Here is a 22,648-nt window from a genome sequence, read left to right on the forward strand (position 1 = left end):
CAATTTTGTCCTCGGTACTGTCTTACTGCTGCGTTTGAACAGTCCCTGCTTGGGTACACGTAGTTAAACCAAGGTAAGCCTTCGTCGTTTCTAGTGCTCGTCTGGAAACACGCGATTACGTGCGTCACAGAGCTGATGCAACAGCAGTTAGCGTATCCTCACGAGGCCTGGCCTATTCTGTCCGCCGTACGCTTTCAGCGCCGTTCACACGCGAGCAGATCGCCGGCAGATGTTGCACGACACCGCGCCTCCACTGCTCAAACCACGCCAGAGGCCTCTTTTATAGCACTGAGATCTATTAATGATGATTATTTTTTAGTTTACAAAAACGAGCGTTCATCACCAGATTCTCAAAGACACAGCTGCTGTGGATGTATTCATCTTGTGGTCGTTAGTTGGGGTTGCTAGTCCACGGATCTGTTTTTTCACTGAGGTGATCTTGGCTTTATAAACACACAAAAAATCAACTTCGAGTAATGTATGCTTATTACTGATCCGTACAAAAAGACTGTGCACCTGGGTCAGTCAGTGTCGCCAACAAATTATTTAATAAAATCGAAGAATCAGAATCACTGGTCCACCTAACTCAACATTCTCCAGAACTGCTCACACAACTGCCCAATTTCAGCTGCGGATGTTTCAATTATTGTGATAGCTTGTGACATCATTGCCATGGCGTTAAACATGCCCTACACAACAGAATTGCCACATGTTTTAAGAATCAGATCCACATAATTGGCCATCAGCATAGCTTAAAATAGCTATGCTGATGGCCAATTATGTGGATAATTCTGTTAAACTTCATGACATTCTGCGGCCTTCACAAACTGCCCATCCTGTTCGCATGCAAATACTGTTTGTAATATACGGATTGCACCAATTATAAAGGGCGTGAGGGGAAGGAGTAAAAACATAGAAAACCAAAAATCGTCAGAAAATTGCAAAAAATAAAAATCAAACAGAACTTTACATAGGCCAATTATTAAGAGAGTTATCGCTATCTGTTTATTTTTAATCAGTTAATTATAATTAAACATTGTCTTTTAAGTAGAACTACTTGCCAAAATAGAGGTATTTTCACCTCGTACTTCGACTGAAATACTGGTCGTTCCAAACTATATATCGAGGTTAGACTTGTAGTACTTATTGCATTCTACTTACAATTTTAAATAATACATCAACTGAAAGATCGAAATAAACAGTTTCTCTTACAAGGGAACATCCCCATCGCACCCCCCTCAGATTTAGTTAAAAGTTGGCACAGTGGATAGGCCTTGAAAAACTGAACACAGATCAATCGAGAAAACAGGAAGAAGTTGTGTGGAACTATGAAAAAATAAGCAAAATATACAAACTGGGTCGTCCATGCGTAGGATACGCAATATTAAGGGCACTGTGAGGCGAGGAGCGCCGTGGTCCCGTGTTTAGCGTGAACAGCTGCGGAAAGAGAGGTCCTTGGTTCAAATCTGCCCTCGACTGAAAATTTTGCTTTCTTTATTTTCGCAAAGTTATGATCTGTACGTTCGTTCATTGACGTCTCTGTTCACTGTAATAAGTTTAGTGTCTGTGTTTTGCAACCGCACCGCAAAACCGTGTGATTAGTTACGAAAGGACGTGCCTCTCCAATGGGAACCGAAAACATTTGATCGCAAGGTCATAGGTCAACCGATTCCTCCACAGGAAAACACGTCTGATATTTTGTATACGACACCGGTGACAGCATGTGCGTCACATGACAGGAATATGTTATCGACCCACCTAACTAGTACACTTGGCGAATGGGTGAAGAGATTCTTCTACCTCGCCCGATTTAGGTTTTCTTGTGGATGTAATAATCACTCCAAAAAAAGTGATGAAAGCATAAGAGTTTTTCACATAAACTGAAAATAAAAAGTTAAAATTTTCGGTCGAGGGAAGATTTGAACTAAAGACCTCTCGTTCTGCAGCTGTTCACACTAACCACGGGACCACGGCGCTCCTCGTCTCATACTGCCCTTAATATTGCCTATATTACACATGGACGACCCAGTTTGTATATTTTGCTTATTTTTTCATAGTTCCACACAACTTCTTCCTGTTTTCTCGATCGATCTGTGTTCAGTTTTTCAAGGCCTATCCACTGTGCCAACTTATAACTAAATCTGAGGGGGGTGCGATGGGGATGTTCCCTTGTTAGTAGTGATCAGTGTGGGCACCATTCGTCACACGCCACACATCGAGTCGATAGGCGAGTTCTTCTCATACCTTGCTCAGTCTGTCAGGAGTAATATTTGCAACAACTGTTTCAGTCCAGTTTCATGAGTCGCTTAGATTAGCTGGTAGCGGAAGCACATACACACGGTCCTTTATGAACCCCCCAAACATAAAAGTCACATAGTGTCAGATCGGGTGAACGTGGAGGCTCAAGTTACGCCATCCGGCCCCTTGCGGCCAATCCAGCGGTCGGGTAAAATGTATTTTAACCAATCGAGTACTGAGTTATGTCAGTGATGCGGTGCACCATCTTGCTGCCAAATAAAGTTCTGTGGTTCAGCTTCTTCCAGCTGAGGAAAGAACCATAATTCTAGCGCATCAAGAAATAAGAAACATCAGTTACAAATTCTCCACCGATAAAGAAACGTGCATAAACTTTCCGCCGCGATGTGGCACAAAGAACATTCAGTTTAGGGCAATCTCGTTGCCACTGTACTATTTCGAGGGGATTTGTTAATCCTCCGCACACATTACGTGTTTTCACATTTCCACCAAGATGAAACGTCGATTCATCACTGAGCACGATACGACCAGAAAATCTTCATCGTCATGCAGCAACATTTCTTCTCCAAAGTTGGAACGGGAAACGTAGTCTCCAGGCTTTAGATCTTGAAGCAACTGCAAAGAATAAGGGCCTATTCGTAAGAGTCTTATTAAAAATCTCCACACAGACGTCACTGGAACTGCTAGTTCACTACTAGCCTTCCGAACTCACTGGAACTGCTAATTCACTACTAGCCTTCCGAACTCATTTCTTGGAGCCTAGGGTGAAAGATTCTCTATTTCAACAAAAAAATCGTGTTTGCAGGTGTATTTGCAAGTGTAGAAGGACTAAAATAATGATGTGTTCTTTAATGTTAATACTAATCATATATACATGTCATATAAAGTGACTCGTTCCACGTCATCGCAATAAAATAATCGTTCAAATGATGTACGGAATATGTAATTAACTAACATCTTCTTCAGTCACTCTTGTTCGTTTCGCACTATTCCCCATGCAAAGACAGGCAGTGCGTTCAAACTTAATGACACCATCCATGGATGTTATCATTACTTGCAGGATTACAGTGGAACTTAATACGGAACGCACATTGCACTATAACAACAGATTCAGTATTAGGAAACTGCAAAAAACAAAAAGGTTTTTGTCCACTAGTCGCCATCTTTGCTACTAGCGCTTTCTAACGGAACACGCAGGAAATAGTGCGTGCGCACAGGTTTGCTAACAAAACTGCTCATTTGATGTATAACTCATAATTGGAAGTTGAATGGAATAAATACTACTGCCTTAAAACACCGACATTCATTCTGGAACACCCAGTAGATCAGTTATTTCAAAAGGTTGTTCGGAAAAACAATGTCACGAACAGTGCTCTCATATCAGGCTTTGCCCAATTGCTTCATGGAAACTATCGCCCACAAAACCTATAAAGTCACCGCAATAAGAGGTGGTTTTGATTTCCGATACATGTTAGTAAGTTGGGAATAATTTTTGAAACACATGGAGAATTCTGATGAAGTAAATGCAACTAAAAGGATAGATATGGAAAGGGACAGATATTTCATGCAATTTTATGGACTGGTTGAAAGTGTTGTGTTACGTCAAAACCAATTTCTACTGAGTAAAATTTTATGTTATGCAATGTTACACAAAAAAGCGACGCAGTAAGAAAGGATTTATCCGAATAGGACTGAAATCGGTAGATCTGATGTACATCTACAGAAAAACAAATGATTATTGTTGTGTTGTGGTCTTTACTCCAGAGACTGGTTTGATGCAGCTCTCCATGCTACGCTACCTTGCTCAAGTCTCTTCATCTCCGGGTAACTACTGAAACCCACATCCTTCTGAATCTGCTTAGTGTATTTATCTCTTCGTCTCCCTCTACCAAGTGATTATAGTTTCGGAAAAATTGGATAATTTATTCAAGAGAGGGAGAGCTTCACAAATCGAGCACATCAATAACACTTCGGTCCACCTCTGGCCCTTACGCAAGTAATCATTCGGCTTGGCACTGATTGACAGAGCTATACAGCTTTTCCGCTGTCAGCAGTAACCCTTAGACACTGAATTAGTTAGCGCTTGGTTCGTATTCGTTATGAGTTTTCAAAAAATGCTATGTGTGATATTTGGTATAAAGACACGACTACAGCTGGATGTAGGAAATGCTCATACGTATATCAAAACGGTGGTAAATCTCTTTTGGAAAGGATTCTGCACTGAGGATGTACAATTTTCTTCGTTTTTCACTCATATAAATTTTAGTGGAGTATCACCACCATTATTTGGTTTCCTTTATTTTTCTGCCGAATAACAGGAAGAAAATTGCATGATAATACACAGGATCCACCATTACATCAGTTATTCGACTGAAAAGTAAAGGGAACTCATTGATGATGTTTAAACTTCGGTGGAACATGTATGGCTGAAAAACGACGAAAAATGTGTTTGTTCAAGGCAGAATCATTTTCAAAGCATATTTATCTGAAAGCAAACACGGACATAAAAGTGAGCTGTAACGCAGGGTGAATAACCTGATCGTGTTAGTTGTAAAGTGAAGTCATTTTCGAAACATATGTGAAATTGCATGTTTCACTTAAAATAAAGAAAAATTTGTACAAATTTACACTATAAAACCCGAAGATGATATTCGATCTAAGAAACAAAAAGATCCCGCAATACATGCGCCACTGAAGTCCATACGTCTGAAATAAATTTGTTGTTGGTCAATGTGGGTGGTGGAAAATATGGGTTAAACATGCGAAACTTTAAAAAATCACCAACCGTTTCTAGAAATTTTTAAGTCTATTAATATAATTATGGCTTTCGCATATAAACCCGAACTTGTAAAACAATATGGAATAACTGCTGCATTCGTGTAATTCTAAAATTGATATTACTGTATTTAGTTATTGGTTCCACATGAATAAAGCACTAAACTACGCGGATTTCTGTATTATGTAAATATTTCTTTCTCTAATTACAGCGAACACTTGAAATACTGAGTAAAAAAGAAGCAATAAAAATCTCTGCGTGATAAAAATTATTTCGAGTGTAGGACTTCAGAATCCCATAGATACCTATTGTATTGTTAGTTGAGAGTACTACAGTATCTCATGCATTTTAACACACTAGACGGCTGCGTAACATTGTCTGTCCTGCAGAACTTAATTCTAATGCGTTCTTGAAGGAAGGCTTCTACACAAAAGAGACCATTATCCACCAACTTCCACTCAGAAACCAGTAGCCACAATGAGTTAAAGAGATTCTCTGCCACCTTTTGCCAATAACTTTACACTTAGGGACAGTAAACTAGATTATCACAATGAAGGTAGCATTCCAAATTTAAAAATAGTTTCTCAAGGTAATGGTCAATCTGCAACAAAACTGAGAGACAACATCTGATGCCAAAATATTCTTGGCGCATTGCCCGATACTGACAGCTGGGCATATATCTCCTGATATTTCACACTCATAGTCATTCCCTTGCATGTACTACAACGGGAAAAAAAGTAATCATTGGAAAGTTGTCTCAGATTGCCTTCCAGTTATCGCTGAAATTCTGTACTCACCCTATCGATCAAGGCAAAGGAACAAAAATTGTTATAGATTAGCCAACGCAATCAACGATTTAAATACTGTTTATTCTCTAAGTAAAACACTGCACACGATCTTCAAAGTGAATTTAAAGGAATAGTCTCACTGTGCATTGCTTTCACTTGTCACCTCGTACCGTTGTTCATTATGAAGCGAGATACTTGTAGGCTATTTGAAAAATAATAAAAATATTCCTAATAATTAACCAGAAATAAATGGCCACGAAATAATGCATTAAATGTAGCATGAAATATAAACAAAGAAAATATTTTTTAAAAATTTTTAACATTTCTGTTTTGCGACTCGCTACAAAAAAAGAAACAAAAGATTGTAAATCCTTCACAGAGTACTGAGCGTGGCCTTTAGTCAATATAAACACTGTTAAGTCTCTGCAGCATTTCAGGCTTCTATGACATCAAGAAGCAAAGTGGGGATTTTATAATAGACTAAATAGAAAGCACGGTTAAGTCGCAGAAATGTACTCCGTAACAGCATAGAAATGTTGGCGTGAACAAAGAAGAATGGGATAAAAATGTATCGGAAAGGCCAACAGAAGCTTGCTAAATATATAAACTGTGGATTCCACTGCATCATAAACGAAAGAATTCTGCTGTCATGAAGGCAACATAGCGTATTATGGTAAAAACAATGAGAACATCGAAAGCAGACTGGCATATCTGAAGGAAGCTGTCTTCAACAAAGGATCTGTTCCAGTATCAAATATTCTTATGGTCTTCTGGTAGACATTTTGAAACCGTAAACGGAAGAACAGAAATAAAACAGAAAACGGAAGATACTGGAACTAATTTAAATGTGTTGCTAGGAAGGGAGGTTGAAAGTTAAGCATACGAAATAAGTATGTAGTTAGATGATAGTGAAGAAACAATAGGCGAGAAACAAAAAGTGTCAAAGAGGGGCAAGCCTATGGGACATCTGCTACGACATCTAGAAATAGTTAGAAATAGTTACCTGATCACTAAAATGAGGAATACTGTGGAGAACTGTGAGGGGAAGATACCAAGATTAGAATGTGTAAAACAGCTAACCGATTACTGTCTGTATAGCACATACGTCGAAAAGAGTGAGAGATGAAGGATGCCACCAAATAAATCCATAGACGACTATTAAATACTGCATTATAGTTTTGGATATTTGTCACGTACGATTCATATTTCTTCTAAAATGTCAGCCAGTGAGCAACGTCATAAAAATTCGAGTGAAAAAATATATTCGATATTGGCGATATTTGTTTGTGTTAGATACTCTACTCTTACTGACTATTAAGGTCACATTTGACAAGAAGTAAGATACAAGAGAATAAAGAGGTTTTGAGACAAGATGCGCAGTGTAATCTTACGACACTGGGAGAGTTTCGTAAATCGATGTATATAGCAGATGGAACGAAATTAGAGATGCAGTTATTCCTTGGATACGTAACAAATGATTTAAGGAGACGGCGTAATCGCTTACTGATACGGAACTTGCATACTCAGGCTGCGAAGGAGGTTTAGTCATGTTGTGCTTATCTGACAAGGACAACGTGATGCAATAGTTATTTCCAGTGTGGGTTCAGTAGATACGCACATCAGTGATATCAACATATATCAAACACTCCGTGATTCTACAGAAGTACGGCATACATACAACATAAACTTTTCTTAATAAGAAGCATTTTTTTTTCATAACTCAGGAAGCGTATCATAGTTCAGACCAGAACTACACAACGCTACTCTTAACAGCCAACTTGAGAGGGAGGGGGAGTTAAGTTCCGACATAAAAATTTCGTTCACTGAATGGTACTAACGAGGGTTAGCTATGTATCAGTAACTTGCATACAAATGACGGAAGATATGTTTCGAATATGTAAGCTTTGGAAATCGTAACCATATCTACGTAAATTCATACTGTAACCTGCTGTTTTCCATCCCAGCGCTGTTGACAATGAAGCAAGAGCGATATAAACGTTTCTAACATGTTATGTACGAAGCAATATCAGTGATGATGACTTGGACGAGTATGTTTGAACTATTGTTGATGACGCGAGTCCACCTGCTTCGTAGTGGCAGAGCCTCGTTTTCTGCATAATCTCATCCACTTAGTTCTGGCTCCTGCGCTGCATTGGAAATGCAAATGGATTCGCACATTCTTCATCAGGTAGTGGAAGGTAGGCATTGTAAGGCATATCATTTTTAATTCTGTATCCTGCAATGGTCTTGTAGGCTGGAAACTATTGTACAATAATTACATTTTAGAGGCTTTTTACTAAAAACATGCGACAAAGATCAATACATCACGAACCATACTCGAGCTGGAAAACAAAGGCAAAAATGCGTTGTTTGACTGCTAGTAGCTTCAGTGTTACTTCAGTAATTTGAAGTTCTGGGACTGAAGATTTTGAATGGCATTTTTCTCGCACTTTGGTTGCTTTACTCCTCTGACAGAGCTCTGTGTGCACCATAGTGTAAGATCTGTGAGTTAAGCAGTATGTCCATGACAGAAAAAGGTATTATTCAATACAATGGAAAAAAGTTCAAATGTGTGTGAATTCCTAAAGGACGAAACTGCTTAGGTCATCGGTCCCTAGACTTACACACTACTTAAACTAACTTACGCTAAGAACAACATGCCCGAGGGAGGACTCGAACCTCTGCGCAGTCTCGCTCAATACAATGGAGGATACTTGTTTAAAGACACTGTGGTCTCGCTAGCAGCAACACGTTTTTTGGCCTGTATATTGTATTTGCGTCAAAATCCTCTTTTCGAGGGTGGAAATTGGTATGAAAGCAATATTTTACTGTTACAGAGTGTGCGAAAAATGGAGAGCAAATACTTGACACTATATCTCTAGTACTTAATGGAATCACTAGCGTGCTTGCTCAGTTCAAAAATTGTCTTCGGTTTCGATTGCTTCTGGTTGTTCACGTCGTCCGCTGAAACTGCAGTGTACTGATCCAGAATCGCTGCTCTGTCACAGTTCCACACTGGCGTCCACTGCAGCGCACACTCCCTCCAAGGGCTCTCAGAAGTTCTCTATTGGACTATCTCACGTCAGGAGTTGGATTTCATTTTGTAGAAACCAGTGCTGCGACTTAATGGTCACGTCGTTGGCGCCATTATGATGTTAAATTAAGCTGTCGTCAGATTTCTTAATCAGCCGAATTAACTCCAGGATTCAAGCGTATCTGTTTCTGAATCTCTCTTGGGGTTCCACCACATCAGGCCTGATTCACTTGTAACGCAGAACACCACCCAACCGAAATACTTTCGTCGTCAAAGTTTCTACAGATTCGAACTTGTTCCTATGTTACAGAAGTAGTGCCAGTAACAATGAAATCTAACTAGTCCATCCGAGTTAACCTCCTTTTTGTCGCTAGTACCACTAGGAAGTACAGGACATGTATATTTCAGCGAAATCTATTGTGGCCTTCTTGGCACCGTTGAGAGATGGTTTACGCAGGCGATTCGTACGCAGGGTTGCCACCTGCTGTCAGAAATTGCCTTCCACATCTAATCAACTCTTATAATTCAGCGGACGGCGGGCTGGCTTAAGATGCAGAGACAAGCGTCAGACGTGGATCAAATCCGCTTGCTGGATTAATGGTACGCCCGGCAGCATGACTGAGGGGGTTAGGTGGTTTCCTACGCCAATTCAGGTAAATTCAGCCTGATTCCCAATCTTCGTCTCAGAAAACATGAAAGACAAACAGTTAAAACACGATAACCACAGAAAAGTTTACACTACTCACGCACAGAGGACGCACACGACTTCCCCCTCCTCCCCCTCCCACCTAGAGAAGCTACGTAGACATTAACTGATAAATAGTTTGGCAGCCTCTTTTGGCGGATTGCGCGCGGTATGTACTATTTGGTTCCTTCGCCAGGAAAATGTAGCCATATGTGAACTAAAACAAGACACGGATTTTACCCGTGACACCAAAGCACTGTTTCTCCCCGACTAGGTTTCTGTAATACAATCAAACTCTAAGATAGCAGGTTACGGGAGCTCCTAAATCGAGGTACAGTGATGTGGCAAAAGTTACAAGATAGCGATATGCACATTTACAGACGGCGGTAGTATCTCGTACACGAGATATAAAAGGCAGTGCATTGCCAGAGTTGTCATTTGCACTCGGGTGACAGATGCGAAAACATTTCCGACGTGCCGGCCGAAGTGGCCGTGCGGTTAAAGGCGCTGTAGTCTGGAACCGCAAGACCGCTACGGTCGCAGGTTCGAATCCTGCCTCGGGCATGGATGTTTGTGATGTCCTTAGGTTAGTTAGGTTAGTTAGGTTTAACTAGTTCTAACAAGGGAACATCCCCATCGCACCCCCCTCAGATTTAGTTATAAGTTGGCACAGTGGATAGGCCTTGAAAAACTGAACGCAGATCGATCGAGAAAACAGGAAGAAGTTGTGTGGAACTATGAAAAAATAAGCAAAATATACAAACTGGGTCGTCCATGTGTAATATAGGCTATATTAAGGGCAATATGAGCCGAGGAGCGCCGTGGTCCTGTGGTTAGTGTGAACAGCTGAAGAACGAGAGGTCTTCAGTTCAAATCTTCCCTCGACCGAAAATTTTAACTTTTTATTTTCAGTTTATGTGAAAAACTCTTATGTTTTCATCACTTTTTTTGGAGTGATTATTACATCCACAAGAAAACCTAAATCGGGCAAGGTAGAAGAATCTTTTCACCCATTCGCCAAGTGTACTACTTAGGTGGGTCGACAACATATTCCTGTCATGTGACGCACATGCTGTCACCATTGTCGTATACAAAATATCAGACGTGTTTTCCTGTGGAGGAATCGGGTGACCTATGACCTTGCGATCAAATGTTTTCGGTTCCCATTGGAGAGGCACGTCCTTTCGTAACTAATCACACGGTTTTGCGGTGCGGTTGCAAAACACAGACACTAAACTTATTACAGTGAACAGAGACGTCAATGAACGAACGGACAGATCATAACTTTGCGAAAATAAAGAAAGCAAAATTTTCAGTCGAGGGTAGATTTGAACCAAAGACCTCTCTTTCCGCAGCTGTTCACGCTAACAACGGGACCACGGCGCTCCTCGCCTCACATTGCCCTTAATGTTGCCTGTCTTACGCATGGACGCCCCAGTTTGTATATTTTGCTTATTTTTTCATAGTTCCACACAACTTCTTCCTGTTTTCTCGGTTGATCTGTGTTCAGTTTTTCAAGGCCTATCCACTGTGCCAACTTATAACTAAATCTGAGGGGGGTGCGATGGGGATGTTCCCTTGTAAGTTCTAGGGGACTAACGACCTCAGCAGTTGAGTCCCATAGTGCTCAGAGCCATTTGAACCATTTCCGACGTGATTATGGCCGCGCGACGGGAATCGACAGACTTTGAACGTAGAATGGTTGTTGGATGTCGATGCAACGCACATTCCATTTCGGTAATCGTTAGGGAATTCAACATTCCGAGATCCAGAGTATCAAGACTGTGCCGAGAACAACAAATTTCAAGCGCTACCTCTCACCAGGGACAACGCAGTGGCCGACGGCCTTCACTTAACGACCGAGAGCGGCGCCATCTGCGTTGTCATCGTTAACAGACAAGCAACACTGCGTAAAATAACCGCAGAAATCAATGTGGGAGGCAGGACGAACGTATCCGTTACGACAGGGCGGCGAAATTTGGCGTTAATGGGCTATGGCAACAGATGACCGACGCGAGTATCTGTGCTAACAGCACCGACATCCCCTGCAGCGCCTCTCCTGGGCTCGCGACCATATCAGTTGGGCCCTAGACGACTGGAAAACCGTGGCCTGGTCAGATGAGTCCCGATTTCACTGACAAGGGGAGGCCGCCAATTGTGAAATTCAGATTCGATTCATACTGCGCATAATAAAAGCTCATAGCCAGAGGTGTAATGTGGCAAAGCACCAGGATGCACTTCTCAACCGTTGTCGACAAAATCGACAGTTAAAAGAAACCGTTACGGTGAAATACTCTCGACGATTAGTAATATTCTACAGCGTCGTGGCGCAGCGGTAAGCGCTCGGGTTCGTAATCCGAAGGTCGCCGGATCGAATCTCGCGCCATGCAATTTTTTTTATTATTAGTTTTTTGTAATTCAAATATATATATATATATATATATATATATATATATATATATATATATATAAAGTATTAATGAATTGCTTATGTATGTTGGTGAAGGCGGATCGCTCTCCAGTTGTACCGCCTCCATTTTTCTGTTTTTCTTTAACAGGGTGTACCAAAGCTCTCCCGTCCGCACTGATTTTTGACAATGTTATAAGTTGCGCTAGGGACCGCATCTACCTTCTTTCCAAGTTAGCAGGCAACTACGCTGTTATGCGGCGGCTCGTTTCGGCCCATTCAACATCTGTCATTCAAGTGTAACGAGCGAGTAACGGAGTTTATATTTCATACCTGCCACAGCAAATTTGTGTTCGTGGGGTCTCTATTCTAATTCGAACGTTTGACTTACGCTATACGTATTCGTTTCGGAATATCGTTTCTACGTCTTCCGTTAACTATGCGTGGTTAACATTATGAAGACAATTAATAACACTTGTGAAATACAACTTTGTTTGCGGAAAACATAATGATGTTCAAAGTCGCCAGTTTTTCCACGACAAACGACTTTCAACAACTTATCATATGCATAATTGTTGCAACTGATTGCCGGGAATTTTATATATATATATATATATATATATATATATATATATATATATATTTGAATTATAAAAAACAAATACTAAAAAAAATTGCATAGCGCGAGATTCGATCCGACGACCTTCGGATTACGAACCAGAGCGCTTACCGCTGCGCCAAGACGCTGTACAGAATTATTAATCGTAGAGAGTATTTCACTGCAACGGTTTCTTTTAACTGTCGATTTTCTCGACAACGGCTGAGAAGTGCATCCTGGTGCTTTGCCACATTACACCTCTGGCCATGAGCTTTTATTATGCGCAGTATGAATCGAATCTGAATATCGCAATTGGCGGCCTCCCCTTGTTAGTAAGAGCCGACGGTAAAGTTCGAGTGTGCTGCAGCCACCACGAAGCCATGGACCTAAGCTGTCAACAAGGTACTGTACAAGCTGGTGGTGGCTCCATAAAGGTGTTGGCTGTGTTTACATGAGGTGGACTAGGTCCTCTGGTCCAGCTGAACTGATCATAATCGGAAATGGTTATGTTCGGATACAATATGCAGCCATTCGTGGACCTCGTGTTCCTGAATAAAAATGGAATTTGTATGGATGATAAAGACCATGTCACCGGGCGACAATTGTTTGCGATTAGTTTGAAGAATATTCTGGACAATTCGAGCGAATGATTTGGCCTCCCAGATCGCCCGACATTATCCCCATCGAACACTTACCGGACGTAATCAAGAGGTCAGTTCGTGCATAAAACCCTGTAACGGCAACACTATCGCAATTATGTACGGCTATTGAGGTAGCGTGGCTCAATATTTCTGCAGGGGACTTACAATGGCTTGTCGAGTCCAAACAACGTCGAATTGCTGCATTATATCATGCAAAATGAGGTCAGACACGATATTAGGTTCTATCCCATGACTTTTGTCACCTCATTATAAATCGAAATATGTTGAGCAGTTTTGAAAGCTTTTGTACTGCTAACAGTTTTAACTGGCAGGTAATTAAGTGTTTAACGAGTCTAACGTGCTAATGAGTTACATTTGTAACTCAATTTTACATACGATATCACTGATAGTTAACTCGGCGTGTCGTTTCTGCATTCACAGATGTACATGCACTCAACGCAGGGTTATCTGCTGCTTAACGTTCGCAGCGATCACAAAAGGATCAGTACTGGTCGATGTCATTCGACTTTTATCAATGCAACTATTCCAATATTGCACCTCGCCGGGGATTCTCTGAGAGTCGCATATAGTGTTTTTTCCCCCTCTCCCTTCTTGACCCCGTACTGTGGTAATACTTGGTCTGTTCCCGTCAGAACATTTTTGGAAACACCATGTCCGTTGGATGCCTCCTATGTGGACTATAACCCCTATCGCCTATCCTATAGTTTCCATACCCGGAAACCAAGCCTGCTAATCTCATATCCATAAAGAACGCCTTTTCGTAAGGGCTGATCTACTAAACGTAATTTTTGTTGTTGCTGTAGTTGGCTAGCGTTTAATGAACGATACTGCCAACTACTTGGTACGAATATAAATATATATATATATACGGGGGATTCGAGAACGTACTACAATTTTCCATAATGTTGTAGAATTTTCCACTGAATTTTAGAATTTTCGAGAATGTTGGAGTATTTTTCAAAATGTTCGAGAACATTCCATTATCTGGTTATGGTGGCGGTACAATCGACCTCAGAACGGTATATGTAGGTTATAGCGAGACGCATGTGTCAAGTATACTTTTGAAAATTGATTAGGGCAGATGAAGGAAACGTGAAAATGACAGAAGGTTCAAGTACATTGCTGAATAATTAAGTGGATTTAAGGGTACTTCAGAGTATTTTTCGGCGTGAAATACGAATATTTTTACGATTTTTTTGAATGTTCATTTTTACGATATTCTCGAACGATCTGGAATGTTCTCAAGAAAGAAATGAAAATAAAGACAAAGCGAAACTGCTCTTCTTCAGCTAGTAGAATATAAGAAAAAGGAGTCAACAGAGATACAGGAGCACACAAGCAGTGATCAACCTGTGAGTGTGAAACAAGATAATACACCAAATTTCATACACACACGGTACTACCTCGCATAAAATAAAAAAAGGCTTTGCATATTTGAGGTCCTTCATCTGACAACAAAACAGTAGCAGTTGCTGCAAGGGGCACCTTCGATTTCACAATGTTTAGCAAAAAGCAGTTTCGTTGTGCTTCGAAGAACTGAAATTTTTAAAACCAGAGGGGGCTTCTAATTGGATTGCAGTGTGATAATGACCCTCATAGCAGACTGAGAGGCGCCAGTCCGCTGCTCGGCCAGTTTCCGCATCCTTAACTCTAAACTGGAGGATGGTCGACTAACGTCCGTGCGGAGCCAGAAACACGGGCCTCCTTCAGCAACTACCCCACCTTGTTATTGTAAACCAACCCTATATGAGCTGGGCTCACAGAAAAGAGATTCTTACACCTCTTCATTTACTTTGTAATGATTCTCCTTTAGTGTGGAGTATTTTCAATAGCCTGCAAAAAACTTGCTGGCGGATTAAAACTGTGTGCCGGACCGAGACTCGAACTCGGGACCTTTGCCTTTCGCGGGCAAGTCCTGCAAGGTTCGCTGGAGAGCTTCTGTAAAGTTTGAAAGGTAGGAGGCGACATACTGGCAGAAGTAAAGCTGTGAGAACGGGGCGGAGTCGTGCTTGGGTAGCTCAGATGGTAGAGCACTTGCCCGCGAAAGGCAAAGGTCCCGAGTTCGAGTCTCAGTCCGGCACACAGTTTTAATCCGCCAGGAAGTTTCATATCAGCGCACACTCCGCTGCAGAGTGAAAATCTCATTCTGGAGACTGCAAAAAGCTTTTTGAGTCGGGAGCCCAGAATTTCGACCAAATTTGAGAGCCACTCAAATCGCGATCACTGCCGTGGTAAAAACTGAGCAGTGTGGAAGTACACGAAATTTCTTGGAATATTTCTGCTTCACTGTGCGATTCATCTAGTAGGCACAGACTAATGTCTCACAGATCTTTAGGTGGGCGTGACCAGATCAGCGTACTCGTCAAGCCATCTGCAATCCATCAGTGGAATTTCCTAACCTCGCGCCTCTTGATATGTGCCTACCGGATGGTCGGTTTGCCCTACTCGATAATGTCGGCTACTACGTTCATAATAAATCGGTTTATTACATCTCCACAAACATCGATTGCAAGTTCTCATAATTTTATTGCGAGAATTGTTCAACAATGCGTTTGGCCTCGTACCTCTTGTCAAACTGATACATTTGCCCTTCCCTCCACCCCTGAAAGCTGGTATCATTATACGGGAAGATCCGCTGTACACTGGCTCACGTGCAGATTGCTCACTACGTCTCTTAACTCCTTTGCACGGAGTCATAATACAACCGATTCTGAGGCAAGGCGAGTCTTCCGCTGCGTGACGTAATAAAAAAGGGAAAGGAATTTGAAGCACGATGTGCAGGGGCGATTCGAGAAATAGAGACGGCGTTCCCGCGTCCAGTCATGCTTGACAGGTCAACCCTGTGTGTCCTTCCCAGCGGCGTCGATCAATAGCAGAGGCGCCTGGGTGTGAACTCATCCGTCCAACACGCCTGCCGTCGCCCCCGGCCGTGGGGAACTGAGGACGTGACGCCCACTTTGATTCCTGACAGTTATGGCAGCTCCAAGTAAAATGCACTTCGTTTGTTATTGTTATTTTTGTCTCTCTCTGCTTTTTCGTGATTTGCTCCAGTTTCACCAGATGTTGTAGATTAATAGTTAAAAAAAAAAAGCACTCCGTCTTCAAGCCACGAGTAGCCTACCGGAACCGTCCGACCGCCGTGTCATCCTCGGTGGAGGATGCGGATAGGAGGGGCGTGGGGTCAGCGCACCACTCTCCCGGTCGTTATGATGGTGTTCTTGACCGAAGCGGCTACTATTCGGTCGAGTAGCTCCTCAATTGGCATCACGAGGCTGAGTGCACCCCGAAAAATGGCAACAGCGCATGGCGACCTGGATGGTCACCCATCAAAGTGCCGACCACGCCCGACAGCGCTTAACTTCGGTGATCTTACCGGAACCGGTGCATCCACTGCGGCAAGGCCGTTGCCAAAATAAGAGTTAAGAGAATATAATTCAGTTTCAGCTAAGTATGTCTTCCCAATCACACACAGAAACACAAATAAGGAATAAAAGTCCTCAGAACTCCCGCTACAATTTTTATAACATACTCGCAGTATGCGACACACGCGAGCAGCAAGATGGCGTAATGTTTTGGATTACGACCAAGGGGGGAAAGTTATGTTTTTCTGTGTCTAAAAGTAGCAGCAAGCCATCCGACAAAAGTGAGCACATGACTAACTACCTAATAACTAAGTACACTCCACGTTTTTGTATTTTTTTATTATCAGTCACTTATACATTTGCAGATGACATGATGTATGCCGAGGAAAACAGAAAATAAAGAAAGGCAGAAAATATGCCGAAAATAGCGGCATCAATCGTAAAACCGTGCTGTGACGTCCAGTAAATGAGGTATTATGAAATTATTCACAGAAAACAATATTTGGAACCAAACAGTATACATGGAATAATATTTTACAATGTTTTTTGAGTATACTCTATCTGTATATTTTAGAATTAAAAAAAAACACTGATGATGGCGATATTTGTGGCTGAATCTCTTCTCTTCTGTAGTGGTCAATCCAAGGATTGATTTTCAACAGCTACAATGGCAGCTTGTCTCCATTCTGTGCGTCTTTCAGCTTTTCTCTTCATTTCTTTATAGGTGTTACATCCCACATCTTTCACGATTTGATCCATGTACCTCAGTCGTGGTCTTCCTCTTAGTCTTTTTCCCTCGACATATCCCTCTATGATTGTGTTCAGGAGTCCTTTATGTCTTAATAGATGGCCTGTAAATTGCACTCTTCTTTTAACAATGAAACTCCAGAACCTTCTCTTCTCACCTGCTCTTTCCAGAACCACTTCGTTTGTGACCTTGTCGATCCATTTTACACTCCTGGAAATTGAAATAAGAACACCGTGAATTCATTGTCCCAGGAAGGGGAAACTTTATTGACCCATTCCTGGGGTCAGATACATCACATGATCACACTGACAGAACCACAGGCACATAGACACAGGCAACAGAGCATGCACAATGTCGGCACTAGTACAGTGTATATCCACCTTTCGCAGCAATGCAGGCTGCTATTCTCCCATGGAGACGATCGTAGAGATGCTGGATGTAGTCCTGTGGAACGGCTTGCCATGCCATTTCCACCTGGCGCCTCAGTTGGACCAGCGTTCGTGCTGGACGTGCAGACCGCGTGACACGACGCTTCATCCAGTCCCAAACATGCTCAATGGGGGACAGATCCGGAGATCTTGCTGGCCAGGGTAGTTGACTTACACCTTCTAGAGCACGTTGGGTGGCACGGGATACATGCGAACGTGCATTGTCCTGTTGGAACAGCAGGTTCCCTTGCCGGTCTAGGAATGGTAGAACGATGGGTTCGATGACGGTTTGGATGTACCGTGCACTATTCAGTGTCCCCTCGACGATCACCAGTGGTGTACGGCCAGTGTAGGAGATCGCTCCCCACACCATGATGCCGGGTGTTGACCCTGTGTGCCTCGGTCGTATGCAGTCCTGATTGTGGCGCTCACCTGCACGGCGCCAAACACGCATACGACCATCATTGGCACCAAGGCAGAAGCGACTCTCATCGCTGAAGACGACACGTCTCCATTCGTCCCTCCATTCACGCCTGTCGCGACACCACTGGAGACGGGCTGCACGATGTTGGGGCGTGAGCGGAAGACGGCCTAACGGTGTGCGGGACCGTAGCCCAGCTTCATGGAGACGGTTGCGAATGGTCCTCGCCGATACCCCAGGAGCAACAGTGTCCCTAATTTGCTGGGAAGTGGCGGTGCGGTCCCCTACGGCACTGCGTAGGATCCTACGGTCTTGGCGTGCATCCGTGCGTCGCTGCGGTCCGGTCCCAGGTCGACGGGCACGTGCACCTTCCGCCGACCACTGGCGACAACATCGATGTACTGTGGAGACCTCACGCCCCACGTGTTGAGCAATTCGGCAGTACGTCCACCCGGCCTCCCGCATGCCCACTATACGCCCCCGCTCAAAGTCCGTCAACTGCACATACGGTTCACGTCCACGCTGTCGCGGCATGCTACCAGTGTTAAAGACTGCGATGGAGCTGCGTATGCCACGGCAAACTGGCTGACACTGACGGCGGCGGTGCACAAATGCTGCGCAGCTAGCGCCATTCGACGGCCAACACCGCGGGTCCTGGTGTGTCCGCTGTGCCGTGCGTGTGATCATTGCTTGTACAGCCCTCTCGCAGTGTCCGGAGCAAGTATGGTGGGTCTGACACACCGGCGTCAATGTGTTCTTTTTTCCATTTCCAGGAGTGTATTTTGAGCATGCGTCTATAGCACCACATTTCAATAGAATTTAGCTTCTGGTCTTCCTCTGTCCCGAGAATCCATGTTTCACACCGATAGCATGCCACACTCTACACATATGATTTCAAAAATCTTTTCCTGATTTCAAGGCTGATGCTCTTAGATGTTAATATGTTTTTCTTCTTGTTAAACGCAGCCTTTGCTTGAGCTATTCTACTTCTCACTTCTGCCTTGCTCCTTCCATCCCTGGTAATATTACTGCCCAGACAAGTAAATTTATCAACTTGTTCAAGCAGTTTATTGCCTACTTGAACTTGGACTTTCACTTGATCTTCTTTGTCGCATGCCATTACTTTTGTTTTTGCTTTGTTAATTCTCATATTATATTCTTCACCCATAACTTTATCCATTCTATTCAGTAGGACTACAAGATCTTATTCACTTTCAGCCAGGACAGCTATATCATCGGCATATCATATCTATTCGTTGGCCATGAATTACTACACCTGTCTGTGAATTTTCCCTTACTTATTTCAGCGCCTCTTCAATGTATACGTTAAAGATAACAGGGGATAGTGCGCAACCTTGTCGGACACCTTTCCGCATCTGCACCTCTTCTTGTTTTGTCCGTCCACGGATAACCGCTGTCTCGTTTTTGTACAGGTTCCATATCATTTTTCTATCTTTATGGTCTATTCCTACTTTTTTGAGTACCTCAAACATCTTATCCCATTTAACATTATCAAAGGCTTTCTCTACATCTACGAAAGCTATGTATGTTTTCAGGTTCTTATCTAGTCGTTTCTCTATTATTAGTTTTAGAGCAAATATTGCTTCTCTGGTTCCTCTATCTTTCCGGAATCCAAACTGGTCTTCGGAGAGTGTAGCTTCGACTTTTTGTTCTATACGTTTTAGTATAATTGAGGTTAATATTTTAGAGGCGTGAGTAACTAGGCTGAGCGTCCTATAATTTTCACATCTTGTAGCATTTGCCTTCTTTGGAATGGGGATCATAATGTTTTTCTCAAAGTCCGTAGGAATTTTACCCTGCTCGTACATGTTGAAAACAAGGTTATACAACTCCTGATTCAGTTTTGCTCCTCCAGATTTCAGAAGTTCGGCTGGGATATTGTCTATATCAGGCGATTTGTTGTTTTTCAATTTTTCCAGAGCTACTTCAAACTCTTCCTTTAATATAGGTTCACCTATGTTGTGTGCATCTACTTCTGTTTCTTCTTCCATGATGTTTTCAGACAGGTCTGGTCCGCTGTACAGTTTTCCATATATTGTTTCAATCTTCTTGCAACTTCATCATCGTCATCCAACATATTGCCATTTTCATCCATCACAGCCCTACACTTGTTTCTTCTGTCTCCAAAGCAATGTCTCACACATTTATAGGCCTTGTCGATATTTCCCTTGCTCATGTTGTCCTCAACTGAAATACAGAGATCATCAAGGTATTTTTCTCTTGCTTGTTTTGCCTCTCTGTTGATTCTGTTTTTCAGACTCTTGTATTTCTCTTGGTCTTCCTTCTTCACAGAATTTTTTAATTTCCTTCTTTCTTCCATCATATTTAGTAGGTCATTAGTGATGCATTCCTTCCTTTTCGCTGACCTTTCTTTTCCTATTACTTCTTCTGCTGCTTCTAAAATACCAGTTTTTATTTTTTCCCAGCTGCTTTGGATGTCATTGCAGCCCTGTGTATTTGTTTTCTTGTCTGTTTCTAGTTGATAGAGCTTCAGTGTATTTTCATTTTTCAGGTTTGTCAAATCCCATTTACATGTACTTCTTTTTTTAATGTTCTTGAATTTTAGTTCAGTCGTCATCATAACGAGTATGTGGCCACTTTCCACATCACAGCCTGGATATGATCTGCTGTCCTTAACTTGATTTTTAAATCTTTGCTTCACTAATATGAAGTCAATTTGATATCTGTTAATGTCACCAGGCATTTTCCAAGTATATCTTCTTCTCGGATAATGATTAAAGAAGGTATTTGTAATGCAAAGTTTATTTCTTTGGCAAAATTCTACAAGTTTATCCCCTCTTTCATTTCTTAATCCTAATCCAAAATTCCCTGCCACATCCTCTTCTTTACCTTCCCCAACAACGGCACTCATATCTCCCATGAGGACAAGGTTTTCAGCTCCTTTAATTCTGCCAATTACTTCTTCAAGGTGGTCATACATCATGTCGAATCTGGTTTGTGATAAATAAACGCCAAAAGCGTTATGCATCAAGACGGGCCCACAATTCCATATCGTTGTTAGAAATATTCTCAAGTCAATTTGTGTCCTTCTGCAGCCATGACCCGAGTTCAGATGGTTCAAATGGCTCTGAGCACTATGGGACTCAACATCTGAGGTCATCAGTCTCATAGAACTTAGAACTACTTAAATCTAACTAACCTAATGACATCACACACATCCATGCCCGAGGCAGGATTCGAACCTCCGACCGTAGCGGTCGCGCGGTTCCAGACTGAAGCGCCTAGAACCGCTCAGCCACAACGGCCGGCGACCCGAGTTCGATTCCCGGTACTGCCAGTGATTTTTGCTTAGTGGTAGAACTGAAGACAGTTTCACTGAGCCTCGTGAGCCAACTGAGGAACGGTAAGAGTGCGAAACAGCGGCACCAAGGTCACGAAAGCCGACAATGGCCTGGGGAGCGTGCCTTGACTCACGTGTGCCCACGCCGCATCCGAATGACGCGATTGGCAGAGGATGACATGGCGGCCAGTCGGCTCCGATTGTCCCATCTGCGTCAGACTGTGGAGCGTTGCTTGCTTTCGTCCCTTTTTTTCCACTACATTGCGAGAAGCAAACGGGACATTTTCGCAGAATCACTAGCTTGGCAGACAGCATGAAGAGAACAGTATTGGTTGAATGCTGATAATCTGTCACACGTTAATGGGAACAGCAGAAACTGCGACTTCGAACACACCGTACTTGCCGCTCCTGGAGCATTAAGATGGGCCTTCTGCAACACATCTTGCTGCGTGTTGAGACAGGCTATCTCGTCTCTCTTGAACACTCATCGCTTTTGTATTAGCTTAATTTAAACTACCCCGCCAGTCACTCACGTAACGGAAGAGATAACCGAACTTGAAGGGCAGGCAGTCGAACAAGCTTATCTTCGCTGGTTGAACCCGACCGCGACGCGCCGCTGACAGCGCAGAAACCTTGATATGACGTCATCGACTGCCACTGCGGCTTCCTGTTTCTGGCATGTCTGCGATCAACATAATGGAACAATTCATGCTTTGGTAGTACTGTTGTCAGCTGTCCAGTACTGGACGCAAAGTTCATTTCCCCTATAGCTAGATACCGCGTTACACCAGTCTCTCGAGCGATATCAAGTTAGTTACTCTCATGCTCCAAGGATTTGAGCGATAAATCGTGATGCTGTACAAGGCGTCATTTTGTATTCACGCCAGAAATTAATTTTTTAATATCCGCTGAACATTCATAAGGATTTTTTTAATTTTTAATTTATTTATTTTGTAAGTGTAAGGATGTAAATTAGTAATTCCTAACCACCAACTTCTGTACATTACAATAACAGAAATTCTTCTACGGAACACAAGGAGTTGTCAACGAGAAACTTGTTTTGAAATGTTATCTCCTGTCTGTCAGACATTTTATGTCACTGCGGATGTGATTAAAATTTTTAGTTGCAGCATTGTGCACACCCTTCTTGTGCTAAAGACA

General features: G+C 42.5%; 1 pseudogene; it reads right to left on the bottom strand.

The window, feature by feature from the left end:
• Positions 1–16,497: 16,497 nt before the first annotated feature.
• On the bottom strand, positions 16,498–16,615 carry LOC126261263 (5S ribosomal RNA; annotated as a pseudogene).
• Between the last annotated feature and the right edge of the window lie 6,033 nt (positions 16,616–22,648).

This window comes from Schistocerca nitens, chromosome 5, assembly GCF_023898315.1.
Source record: "Schistocerca nitens isolate TAMUIC-IGC-003100 chromosome 5, iqSchNite1.1, whole genome shotgun sequence".
Classification (NCBI taxonomy): domain Eukaryota; kingdom Metazoa; phylum Arthropoda; class Insecta; order Orthoptera; family Acrididae; genus Schistocerca; species Schistocerca nitens.